This window comes from Typopeltis vanoorti, chromosome 11, assembly GCF_054136105.1.
Source record: "Typopeltis vanoorti isolate ZY-2024b chromosome 11, IOZ_Tvanoo_1.0, whole genome shotgun sequence".
In the NCBI taxonomy this organism is placed as follows: domain Eukaryota; kingdom Metazoa; phylum Arthropoda; class Arachnida; order Uropygi; family Thelyphonidae; genus Typopeltis; species Typopeltis vanoorti.
In genome coordinates, this window is record NC_143559.1 from 111071595 (window position 1) to 111084443 (window position 12849).

Sequence of the window (12849 nt, forward strand, 5' to 3'; positions counted from 1 at the left end):
GGGTCAGAAGTAAAACACTTAACCAAAGACTAGAGACCGCAGATATGAGACTCCTGAGAAAGATTACAGGCGTGAACAGATGGCATCAATGGCAATATCATATTAAAAACGAGGATATTAGGAAAGAACTTGTCATTGTCAGCATCCAGGAATGCGTTAGCAGAGCTAATCTCAGGTGGTATGGTCACTTAAATAGAATGGGAGAGAAAAGATTAGCAAAACAAGTGTTCTCTGCCAGGTTGGCAGGAAAACGTCCCAGAGGAAGACCAAGATATAGGTGGATTGGTACAGTACAAAGTGCCTTAGACGATAGAAATATAAGATCTGGTGATGTTGGAGTCTTGACAAGTAACAGACTGATTTGGAGGAAAATTGTAGACAGGAAGTTAGTAATGATGTAATTTTTTCATGTAGTACTATCATACCCTGTACACCCCTTGAGGGTACATGGCAGGAATTTGATGATGATGATAAATTAACCTTGGAAATGGTGCAAAGGTGGATAACCAAAATGATATTGCAAATGTACAATTTTAGTTAAAGGATAGACTGAGGGCATGTGGACTGCAGAATTTGGTGAACAGAAGCCAAAGAGGTGATATGATTAAGACATTTAAACTGTTGAGAGAAGTTATGAGGTTGGCACTGGGTGAGATCTTTCATATGGTAGAACAGGGAGAAGGGGAAAAACATTCAGCCATCCTTTGAAGCTGTAAATGTAATGGTGAGCAAGAGGGTGAAAAGTGCATGGAGGGTGGCTGGAACATGGAATGCATTGTCTGATAGTGTAGTGAGAATATAAATGGTGAATGAGTTTAAGGAGTGGTATGATAGACTTTGAGTTGTTCCAAGAAGGATCTCTCACAATGAGTCTTGTGGTCCCATGGAGATCCCAAATAATAATAATAATAATAATTTTTTTTTTCTGATTTCCCGGCAATGCCAAGAAAAATAAAAAATACATTCGAACTCCCCTGCCCCCCCCCCACCACACACACTATAATAAGTACATTACTACCTATCTGTAATCAAACTTGCTTTCAGTATCCTTCTTTATACATAATTTGGCAAAGCTGAATAACATAATATAATATATAATAAATAAACAAGTGAAAATTATGAAAGAATATGGTGAAACCTTTTATATAAATTCATCCATGGAAGTATTATTATTATTATTATTTGACACTTCCAGGGAGTCCTAAGACTCATCGATGGAGGGCACCTCTACAACTCTCCATCTCTCGACCTCATCCACAAACTGCCTCATCCACACCACTGCCATCTACTGTCCACCATCACCACTATTATTTTCACAGACAATTACAAACATCCATGCCGACGGCAGGATTCGAACCTGCAGCCTTTTGGCTGGAGAACGAATATGCTAACCACTCGGCCAGCCAGGCCAGCAATACTCAAAAGTATAAGTGAAGCGTAGGCTTTCCTCTTGGAGAATGGCAAGCAAGCAAGTGGAATCTACTTCCAAAGAAGATGGTGAGTGCATGGACAGTGAATGAATTTTGGGTATATGCTAACAGATGTTGTGGATCTAATTATAATCACTAATGACATATAGCAGTGAACTATGGATTTGCTGGAAGTTTTTCCACCTGGTTATACTATTATTTATTAAAGTAAACAAATTTGCACCTGAACTATTTTCAGGACAGAGAAACTCATATAAAAAATCTAATGACTTCACACACTTGTCTTAGTATTCCATAATGCAAAGCACATATCCTTATGGGTATATATAATGGTATGCATTATGGGGAGGATCACTACCCAGATTGGTTTTGACTTTTATTGAGGCCTCATCAGTGGGAGCCAGACCCAGAGGTGATACTAATATTGAATAATGTAGATGTCATATTTTTATATATGAGCAGACAAAAGATATCACACCTTATTATTAAAATACTCTGGATTAGAGAAAGTTCTTGGAAGTTTTTTCCACTTGGTTATAATAAAAATTAAATATACCAAGAAATTATATACTGGATTAATCCTTTATCCAAGTGTAAGCAAACAAGTTTGCACCTGAACTAGTTTCAGGACTGGGGCAACTCATATAAAGAAGCTAATGACTTCACATCACTTGCCTTAGTATAATGCAAAGCACATATCTTTACAGGTATGTATAATGCTATCCATTATGGGAAGGTCACTACCCTAGTACCACTTCTGGGTCTGGCTCCCACTGATGAGACCTCAATAAAGGTCAAAACTGGCCACAGTAGTGAGTCTTCCCATAATGCATAGCATTATACATACCTGTAAGCATATATTATTATTATTATTCAGGCCTCTATGGAGTCAAAAGACTTATCGTGGGAGGTCCTTTCTAAGAAACACGTCTAACTTACCGTGGGAGGTCCCTCCTAGGAAACACAAAGTCTATCATACCACTCCTTAAATGCATTGACCGTTCTCGCTCTCGCCACTCCATCAGGCAATGCATTCCATGGTTCAACCACCCTCCATGCAAAGAAACCACTCCTCACCCTCTTTCTCACAGTTTCCTTTTGTAAAAATCCAGGGATAGCCCCTTGTCATAACTCCTTCCCGCTGTTCAACCAAGCGAAAGAACTCCCCAGTGTCAACCCTGCAACCACCTCTTGACAGTTTAAAAGTCTCAATCATATCACCCCTCCTTCTATCTACCAAACTCTGCAGCCCATACTCCCTCAGCCGATCCTCATAACTAACATTGTACAGTCCCAATACCATCTTTGTTATTCGCCTTTGTACCCTTTCCACAGTTAATTTATCTCCTTCAAATCCTGAGGACCAGATCTGAGAACAATAACCTGAGTGTGGTCTGATCAGAGTTTTAATAAACGGAATCATAACCATTTTATCTAGGCAGGTCAGAGTCCATCTCATTATTGCAGCAATCCTCTGCGTTACCTTCACTACCTTTGCAATATGTCCCCTAAATTTCAAGTTTCTATCAATCATCAAACCCAGATCTCTTGTCTCTTCTACTTCCTCCAGTTTAACTCCTCCCATAGAGTATGCAGCGTCCCATCGATGTGTCCCAAACCTCAAGACCTGACATTTTGCTGCATTAAACTGACACCCCATATGTGTTTTGCATTATGGGATACTAAGGCAAGTGATGTGAAGTCATCAGCTTCTTTATATGAGTTGCCCCAGTCCTGAAAATAGTTCAGGTGCAAACTTGTTTGCTTACACTTGGACAAAGGATTAAACCAAGTATGTAATTTCTTGGTATCTTTAATTTATGGATTTGTTGCCATATCTTCAAAAAGCTTTCTTCAGAATAAGAGACACACTAATAAGGGATACCAACTAATAAGAACAAAATAGATAATAAATATGATATTTAAACTATTCAATAAGCCCATGATATCATTTTAAATGTTCATGTTTAAGCTATCCATAACTACAACTAAAATTAAAAAATAATACATCATCAAATAAAGTTCATTTCAAGATTGAATTTCAGATCAATCTTTAGAACCAATAATCATGCTAAGTGGTCAAGGTCAATTAGCCATGCTTCCATAGTACAGTTGGAAGGATGACAGTGCATCATTTAATGGAAAAGATCTCAGACTGATTCACATCACTGACATGAGGAATATTTCTTTCTCAAATGAAAGGATATATTTTCAACTAAAGGTGAATTAACTGAACTCATACAGAAGAATTCAATTAAGAGGACTGGAATGTACAATAAGATGCTTAAATATAGGCTGCTATTGGCTTAAGGATAGTCTAAAAGATTGGGGATCCAGATCTAGAGGGTTGTCAAACATAAGATGTGGTTTGTAGGCTAAGAGGGATATTATTATTATTATTATCTCGGTGGTTAGTCTAGTGGCTGTGCGCTTTGCAACCATATGCCTGGGGAAGGAGTGTCCTAAGTTCGATTCCCGTTGGAGACATGAGGAGCTTAAGGATCTTCCTCAGCTATAGCCAAGTTAGCTGGTCTTGGGGTGGACAGTAGGGTTTTCACCAGTTTATTTGGGGGGTTTTCATCCTGCAAACAGGCAAACTGGACCTGTGAACACACAGGATACAGCCATAGGACATAGCACAGCAAGGAAGGCAACGGGAAACCACCTTGCTCATAGTCACTTCCCTAGTATGGTAGCATAGCTTCCCCCACCATCTGTATGGATGAAAGGAAATTATTCCATTATTATTATTATGAACATCTGATCTCCATGGAGTCGTGAATTATCATCATCAAATTCCTGACATGTACCTTCAAGAGGGTACAGGATATTATGATACTATTACATGAAAAACTTACATTATTAATAACTTCCTATCAACAAATTTTCCTCCAAATCAATCAGTTATCTGTCAAGATTCCAGGCATTATCAGATCTTATATGTCTGTCTTCTAAGGCACCACTTTTTACTGTATCAATCCATGTATATCTTGGTCTTCCTCTGGGTATTTTTCCAGTCAACCTGGAAAAGAACACTTATTTTGCTAATCTTTCTTCTCCCATTCTGTTTAAGTGACCAGCTCTGCTGAAACATTCTTGAATGCTCACAATGTCAAATTCTTTCCTAATATCCTCATTTTTAATATGATATTGCCATTGATGCCATTTCTTCACTCCCCTAATCTTTTTGCAGAACTCTCATATATGTGGTCTCCAGTTTTTGGTCAAGTGTTTTATTTCTAACCTAGCTTTCATATCAATAAATTAAAATTGGTTTGAACACTGACTTGTATACAGCTAATTTAGTGTTGTGACTAATTTCTCTCTTATTATTATTATTTTATTATTATTATTATTATTACGGGTATCTCCATGGAGTTAGTAGACTCATCGCAAGAGACCCAAACTAGCAAAACAATATCTGTCATATCTCTTCTTGAATCCATTTACAGATGAAGAGCTCGCAACTAATTCAGGCAATGAATTCCACTCATTCACAACCTTCCAGGCAAAAAACCTTGTTCTCACACCCTTGTTAACGACACTCTTCTTTAATTTCCAGGGATGACCTCTTGTTCTTCCATCACTATCACACAGCTGAAACATTTCCCCTACATCAATCTTATAAAAACCTTTCAGTAATTTAAATGATTCTATCATATCCCCTCTTCTCTGCCTATCAACCAAACTCTGCAATCCACAAGCTCTCAATCTATCAATGTAGGGAGCATTTTTTACATCACTCATCAACTTAGTCACTCTTCTCTGAACCCTCTCCACAGCCTCCTCATCTCCAAGGAATCTAGGTGACCAGACCTGAGCACAGTAATCCAAATGTGGAAGTATCAACTCTTTATAAAGGGGAAAAATAACCTCTTTATCTCTGGATGTCAGTGTGTTCCTCAACAACCAAGTAATCCTATGTGCAATCTTAGACACCTTAGCAATGTGTCCCCTGAACTTCATCTCCCTATCTACCAACACCCCTAAGTCCCTAGCCTCATCAATCTCTTGGAGTACTGTTCCATCAATGTAGTACACAGCTGGTAATCTTTTAATCCCAAAATGCATAACTTTACACTTTTCCACATTGAACTGACATCCATTACCTATTGCCCATTCTACCAGCTTATTTAAATCATCCTGCAAACTTTCAACACCAGCTTGATTTTTTATTGCACTACCCAACTTTACATCATCAGCAAACAACTGAATATCTCCTTTTATCTCCTCATCTGCAGCGCCTGCTTCTGCCGGCCCTGCAAATGAGGGTAATATTATTTATGCAGGCCAGCAATGTTAAAGGGTTTTAGTAATCTAGCTACCTTTTACAACAGAGTAACAAGAGCAGTGGATGAAGATAAGGCATACACTGTTATTTTTTGGATTTTTTTCAAGGCATTTGACAGGGTGCCACATCATAAGTTGATTTTCAACTTGCATCATAGGCGTTTGGATACCAGGTTAGTGGACTGAATTGGTGATTGGCTCTCTGATAGATATCAGAGAGTTGTATATGGGTGAGCAGTATCAGGGAATAGGAATGTTAAAAGTGGAGTTCCACAAGATTCAGTCCGCGGACCATTGCTGTTCAATCTTTATGTCAATGATGTTGTTACAGGACTACAGGGAGGTGTTCAGTTGTTTGCAGATGATGTGAAGCTTGGCAGCGTTATTAGTAATAGTGCTGATGTTTTGGCTCTTCAAGAGGATGTGAATAATCTGCAAGGGTGAGAAAATGCCTTCTTTTCTCACCCTTGTAGGGATGCTTCATACTCACTTGGCAGAGCTATACTGAAAGAAGTGGAGGAAGCAAGGAATCTTGGGATGATTGTGGATAGAGATTTAAAGTTTTTTATGAGGGGGGGGACATATTATAAAGAGGTTTTGAAGACATCTCAGAGAATTGCAGCAATGTTGAGGAGAATGCTGACCACAACAGATAAAAGTGTTCTGGTCTCATTGTATAAAGCTTTGATCAGCCCATATCTGGATTTCTGTGCTCAGATCTGGTCACTAGGATTTGAAGTGAGATGAAGTAACTTAGAGAGGGTGCAGAGACGGATAACAAAAATTATCTCAGGACTGTACTACAACATTGATTATGAGGATAGACTGAAGGTATGTGGCCTGCAGAATTTGGTTTGAAGACAAGGTGTGTGTGTGGGGGGGGGGGATTGATCAAGACATTTAACCTGTTGAAGGGTTATTATCATATTAACACTGAGGAGATTTTTCATAAAGTAGAATGGGAGAAAGGAACAAGGACAAGAGGCCATTCCTGGAAGTTACAAAAGGAAGTGGTGAGTAAAAGGGTAAGAAGTAATTTTTTTGTGCAGAGAGTGCTAGGAGCATGGCATGCATTGCCTGAGAGGGTAGTGAATGTGCAGCCTATGGATGATTTTAAGGAGAGATATGATGGACTCTGTATTCACTAGTGTTAACCTCCTGCAATAAGTCTTGCGACTCCAGAGGGGGTCAGGAATATAATAATAATAATCAGTTTCAAGCTAGTTTTCTGTGTGCTATTGTTTATACAAGAAAGGTCCATCATATCTTTTACCAACATGAAATCTTCTTCTTCCATAAGGCATAAATAGGTATCTTTTATTTTGATGATCCAACTGAGAAAATGAGGTAATCTATTTTATTATCAAAACACATTTGCATGCAAGTGTGCACATGCACGCATGCACACACACACAAAAATAAACTGCCTTAAATAACAGTATTAAATTGAATGAATTAAACGAATGAATTAATAAATTCTACTTTTTTTTAGAATAGAATAGAATTTATTCATTCGTTCGTTCACAGGAAGAAGAGAATTCTTGTCATTAGTATTAGATTACTCTTTAACAAGAAGGAGCAAAGAGCATTAAACGATGCACTGACTGACGGCGTGTTTACTGTAAGTGATATAGTATATACTGAAAGTTACACTGAAAATTGCACAATATTACAGTATTGTACAATACGTAAACTCATAGTTAATATTTATGAGAACTTTCAAAGATGTCAAAAAATGAAATTAGTATTGAATTAAACTGGATTTATACACATTACAGAACAACTGTCGAGGGATCTGAATTTTTTTTTTTTTGTTAAGTTATCGAGAGTTTGTTCGATTAGTTTCTTTAAGTACATGAATTTTAGATTATATTACACAAATTAAGTGGATATTGAATCCAACATTATTTCAAAGCTGAATAGAGAAACTACAAGAGTTTCGTACTGAATATAGAAACTATAAAAATTTCTGCAGATCCAAGCGTAAGCAAACCTTTCACGACACAGGCAACTCGTAGTAGAGGTTGAGTAAGCTCCGATCACTATCCTTAGTATTTTTCGTAATGTAAAGCACATCTCCTAGCAGAGATGTATGATGCTATACATTATGGACGGAGGAGGGGGGTTCACTACCCAGACTGGTTTCGACCTTTTTTGAAGTCTCATCAGTGAGTAGGTAGACCCAAAATGTAAATATCCAGGTGGTAGTGATGCTGAGGTTATACTTTACCTATACGAATTGCCAAGTAGTATCGCATCACAAAAGGCATTATATTACATTTAATCTCAGTTGACACTATTGAGTTATCTGAAACATAAAAGCACTCTAATATATTCATAACATAGAATTTGAATTTGAATACAAAGTGTGTACAGAAAAGGAAGGAAAGAAGTGGAGTGATTAAGAGAGTGTACAAATTGAGGCAATTAGTCTTCTGGGAACATGTTATTCAAAAAACATGATCCTGGTTTACAGAATTAGGCATACGTCACTTTTCTGCTGATAATACCTGTTATTGGCAGAGCTGTAACTTTAAATTAATTTATTTAGTCTATAGTGTGTACTGGAAAAATTAAGGACAGAAAAAGAATGGAAGAAGATGGTATTCGTAGTGAAGAGCATTAAAGGTTCAATAAACTAGAAGAAGAAAAATCTGCTTTGCAGAAGCATAAATTAAGTAAATTACTTAAATTTTAAATTTCAGTCAAACATGCAGGAGGGGTTTAGAATCTATAGCACATTAATGCCATGGATTGGTAGCAATTAAGAGAGGAGGGATGTGTTAATATTCTTTATGAACAACTGGAAGTTGTTCAATTCATACCAATTATGAAAAGTTCTTGGAGTACTCTTTATAATTGGTGATACGTCACTTCAGGAATCCACCTTGAGTTGTGACCTACACATGCCCATTCTCTTTACCAGGAATGTAGTGACTGTAAACATCCAGTAAACAGCAGTATTCATGCAGTGATTTGTTTGAGTTAGAGCGGGGAACATACTGATGAAACTGTGACAAAATTGTGTGATTAAGTGTCTTGAATATCATCAAAGCATAATGTTACAAAGCCTGATGTTAAGCATCTGTTGTTCATGATGCAGCAACAGAAACTTGGCTGATGTTAAATATATCTCATTCCTTTCTTTCTTCAGTTTTAATAGTTTATATTTATAATATAAGAAAGCTTTTTACCATTTTATATTAAAGTTGTTCTGTAAGCTAAAATTGAATTTTTTTATGAAAGATTTTCTTTTAATACCTTTATTAAAATATGTTTGAAATAATATATTTCATTTATTCAATTTTTTTGTTTGTTACTTTTGTCAACTAAAATGTATGTGAGAAAAAGAATGTTATGTAGTAGTAGTACCCTGCTTTTTGCTGGTCCACTCTCTTTTGCCATATTTTGCTGACCTTTCACATGCTTTTCTTCTCAACAACTCACATTCTGTATGTTTATAGAAGTAAAGCACAGTGCATCTTTCTCTCTCTCTCTCTCTTAGAAATTGTGTGCTGTGCTGTGCAGCTTATATTTGTGTTTATATTACAATATTCATACTTATATTTGTGATTATAATGGTACCTAAAAGGTGCCATAAACTTCTTAATTTGCAAGAAAAGTTAGAAGTAATCAGAATTGGTGAGGAAGATGTACATAACGAAGATGAGGAAAATGTACATAATGTACATGTACATGTGAGGAAGATTTGTGGGTTGCAGAAATTGGTTGATAGGCAGAGAAGGGAGATATGATTGAGACATTCAAATTGCTAAAGAGTTTCTATAGGATTAATTCAGAGGATATTTTTGAGATCAGGACTGGTGGTGGGAGAATTAGGGGACATCCATGGAAGCTGGGCAAGAGTGTGGTTAGGATGGGTGTTAGAGCTCGGTTCTTTACTTTTAGAGTGGTGAATGAGTGGAATAAGCTGCCAGAGTCTGTTGTGGGTGCTGTGACAGTGAGTGAGTTCAAGGCAAGGTATGATAGATACTGTGAGAATGTTTGTTCTCTTAGACTCCGTTAATGAGTCTAAGGACTCCCTGGAGTGGCCTGTAATAATAATAATAATAACTGATATAGGACAGAGTTAGACATACCTCACAGAACAGTTGGTACAAATGTTAAGAATAAAGCCAAAATGTTAGAGGAAATTAAAAATGCTGTGCCTGTGCATACTAAATTCATTTATTGTACCTGCCTTTGTATATTCTAGTGTGTTATTTAGCTTTTGCACACATTCACAAGTAATATATAGTGCATTATTTATTTTTTGGTGGCCAAAATGCATTTGCAAGCTAAATAAATGCTAGATTCTGCTTTTGGCTGATTTCTGATTTTTGCATGCTCTGGTCTCTAACCTGGTGAATAAGTGGGGGTAGGCTGTACTTAGCAAAATTCCAAGAGACATTCAAGGATAATTTTTAAAAGATTTGATCCATTCTGTCATGCACTGTTATAAAGGTTCACCACTCCTGGTGTATGTCCAACTCTTATTTTCCATTCTGGTATTAATGTGTCTCATCTGTTTATGCATGCTTCCCCACATCTTCAATGCCTGCCAGCTTGCAGATGTCTCTGTTTTTGCTGTTCACTGTTCTTCTGATATTGCCTATTCCGTGTTCAGTACTGCATTTTAGCTGAGGTAATATTCCCTCTCTCTCTGCTGTATTTGTTATTATTATTCAGGCCTCCATGGAGTCAAAAGACTCATCGCGGAAGGTCCTTCCTAAGAAACACAAAGTCTATCAAGACTCATCGTGGGAGGTCCTTCCTAGGAAATACAAACTCTATCATACCACTCCTTAAACTTGTTGACCGTTCTCACTCTCACCACTCTATCAAGCAATGCATTCCATGGTTGAACTGCCCTCCATGCAAAGAAACCACTCCCTCACCCTCTTGCTCACAGTTTCAGTTTCCTTTCATAACTTCCAGGGATGGCACCTTTTCATCACTCCTTCCTGCTATTCAACCAAGTGAAAGAACTTCCCAGTGTCAACCCTGTAACCACCTCTCAACAGTTTAAAACAATCATATCACCTCTCCTTCTTCTATCCACCAAACTCTGCAGTCCACATTCCCTCAGCTGATCCTCATAACTAACATTGTACAGTCCTGAAACTATCTTTGTTATCTGCCTTTGTACCTTTCCACAGTTAATTTATCCCCTTAGAATCCTGGGGACCAAATCTGAGAACAATAGTCTAAATGTGGTCTGATCAGGGTCTTATACAACATACAAGGTCTTATACAATATATGCTCCTAAATTTCAGGTTTCCATCAATCATCAACCTCAGATCTCTTGTGTCCCCTACTTCCTCCAGTATAGCTTCTCCAACAGAGTATGCAGCATCCCATCGATGTTTCCCAAACCTCAAGACCATACATTTTGCTGCATTAAACCGAGACCCCCATTCATTTGTCCATCTGTATGATTGTTCCACACTTCAGAACTGCAACTTGAGGATAGATGAATGTTTTTTTTTTGTCTGTAAGTACTAATTTAATGTGATGATAGGAGTAAGTTCTTTTGCCCTCATCAGCTCTTCTATAATACTGATGTCTATTTATAGCCTGGCACAAGCAGAGGAGGCCTCAACTTATTCTATGGGCATGCTTTTAAAACTATGTAGTTAGTTTTCATCCACTTTGTTATTTCATGGTGGATTTTTAGGCCAACTTTGTCTGTGATGATAATAATAATAAGTTTAGTTTAATCCTTTATCCAAATGTGAGCAAACAAAGTTTGTGCCTGAAAGTATCTTCAGGACTGGGAGTAAGTACCACCTTACTCCCAGTCCTGAAGATACTTTCAGGTGCAAACTTTGTTTGCTCACACTTGGATAAAGGATTAAACTAAACTTATTATAGTCTAACCAAGTGAAAAATAAACTCTCAACATCTTTCTCTGAATCCGGAGTAATTTAATAATAAGGCTGTACACCCTTTGGCAACTCCTATAGGTTGGGATGACCTCTCACTGCTTCTGCCTTGGTATCTCCACTACTGGACCTGACTCCCACTGACGAGACCTCAATAAAGGTCGAAATCGGTATGGGTAGTGGCCCTTGCCTTAATGCATAGCATTACACATGTCCGCAAGGAGATGTGCTTTGTATTATGGGAGATACTGAGATAGGAGTGATGAGAGCTTTCTCCTCCTTTGCAACGAGTTGCCCGGTGTTGTACCACCTTACTCTCAGTCCCGAAGATACTTTCAGGCGCAAACTTTGTTTGCTCACACTTGGATAAAGGATTAAACTAAACTTATTATAATCTAACCAAGTGAAAAATAAACTCTCGATGATAATAATAATTTCCCCCATTTTTTGAATCAGGTTACAATATGCAGCAACCATCAAATGTTCTTTCGTGCTACTGTCAAATACATTGGCACACCCAGGGTCACAGGGGCCCTGCCACACCAAACAGAAAAAGGAAAAAAACACTACAAAAATTTCTAAAAATCTTTTCCTAATTAAAATAATTTATTTTAAAAATTTATGTTGTATCGTGTCTTCTATTTCTATGCTATTTATGAATTAGCAGTCACATAAGGTGGGACTACCCTACAGAGCTCGGGAATCCTGGCTGCTGTGAACGCAAGGCGAATGAAGTAGTGCTCGGCCGCTACTTCATTTGCACGAGCCGAGTCAGAGGAGATCATGGGTATCATGTAATTGGCGATCACTGCAGATGCTCAGTCACAGCTCGTATGCAATTCATAGTGTATATTCTCAAATCGTCTACTCAACTCTCCCCCTCCCCCAAGATTAAATCTTGAGTGCTCGCCCCTTCCCCCAAGATTAAATTTTGAGTGCTCAGGCCCCCTCCAAGATTAAATCCTGAGTGCGCTACTGGTCTAATTCACTAAACTAACTTTTCTTCCTGTTTGATACCTGTTGTAAGTTTCTGTTTTCTTTTCAACTTTTGATCCGTTCAGAGTACTAGTAGACTATAGATAATGCAGACCTTTGCATTTGAGACCAGTGTGAAAAAAAAAAAAAAAAAGCAGAAATATGGAAAAATAAAATTTTTATTTTATTTTTATTTTTCCAGAATTGTAATTATAATTTTTCAGAATTGTAATTATAATTACATATAGTGCTTGTGTTACAAACTAAT

The 12849-nt window shown here is 37.5% G+C and overlaps 1 protein-coding gene across 2 annotated transcripts in view; it reads right to left on the minus strand.

Annotated features, from left to right (window-relative positions):
- Positions 1-12849, minus strand: part of LOC150101936 (uncharacterized) — a 113906-nt gene that overhangs the window by 34360 nt on the left and 66697 nt on the right. The gene's annotated exons all lie outside the window — the stretch shown is intronic.